General features: G+C 39.7%; 1 protein-coding gene across 1 annotated transcript in view; it reads left to right on the top strand.

The window, feature by feature from the left end:
* Positions 1 to 745, top strand: part of fut8b (fucosyltransferase 8b (alpha (1,6) fucosyltransferase)) — an 80,522-nt gene that overhangs the window by 56,465 nt on the left and 23,312 nt on the right.

The following is a 745-nucleotide window of genomic DNA, read 5'->3' on the forward strand; positions in this document are numbered from 1 at the left end:
GTGTGTGTGTGTTTGTGCATGCACTGCTGAATATGTGCATAAGAACTTTCAGTCACACGGGATGTGACTGATTTGGGTCAAAGAAGTGAGTAATAAATTAAGCTTGCATAAGTGTGTGTGTGTGATGTGTTTGCATATGCCCTTAGTTGCATATATCAGTGCTCTTGGGCATATTTTAAGTGGATGGTCACGATTTTTGGCAGCATGTGACATGGTAACAAATTTTCTGTCAGAGGCTTGCAGATGGCAGACTTAATCCAAAAAAGAGCTAAACAACCAGCAAGATGCTGTTGTCGTTAGTCAGGGTGACAACAACACTTTTTCTATAAATACCCTGAAAGCATGTTGAACCCTGGTAGTGTTTAACACACAGTATACTCTTAACATATGCTGTCATGTGGATGTTCTTATCCAAAGCGACACATTTACAGGCCAAGGTAGTCAGGTTCAAAACCTACTTGCTTCGAGTACACATGATTCGTATGTTTACTATAATGTAGCTATACATTTTGTTGAGGAAAATCACTGAGGCAGAGTCTTAGTTAAAGTTCATTTATTCTATGAGAAGCTACGAAACCTGTCTGGATAAAAAAAAAAGGTCACAGACAAGATATGCAAGTATGTAATGCGAGATATATAAAATATGCACGTTTGCCTAGTCACTATTATGTTGACATAACTTGTCTGCATATTCAAGTGGCCCCCAGCGGCTCTTAAAGCCCCTTTCCAGTGGCTCCCTGTGGAT

Source organism: Morone saxatilis, unplaced genomic scaffold, assembly GCF_004916995.1.
Source record: "Morone saxatilis isolate NCDOM2014 unplaced genomic scaffold, NCSU_SB_2.0 Contig7, whole genome shotgun sequence".
NCBI lineage: Eukaryota > Metazoa > Chordata > Actinopteri > Moronidae > Morone > Morone saxatilis.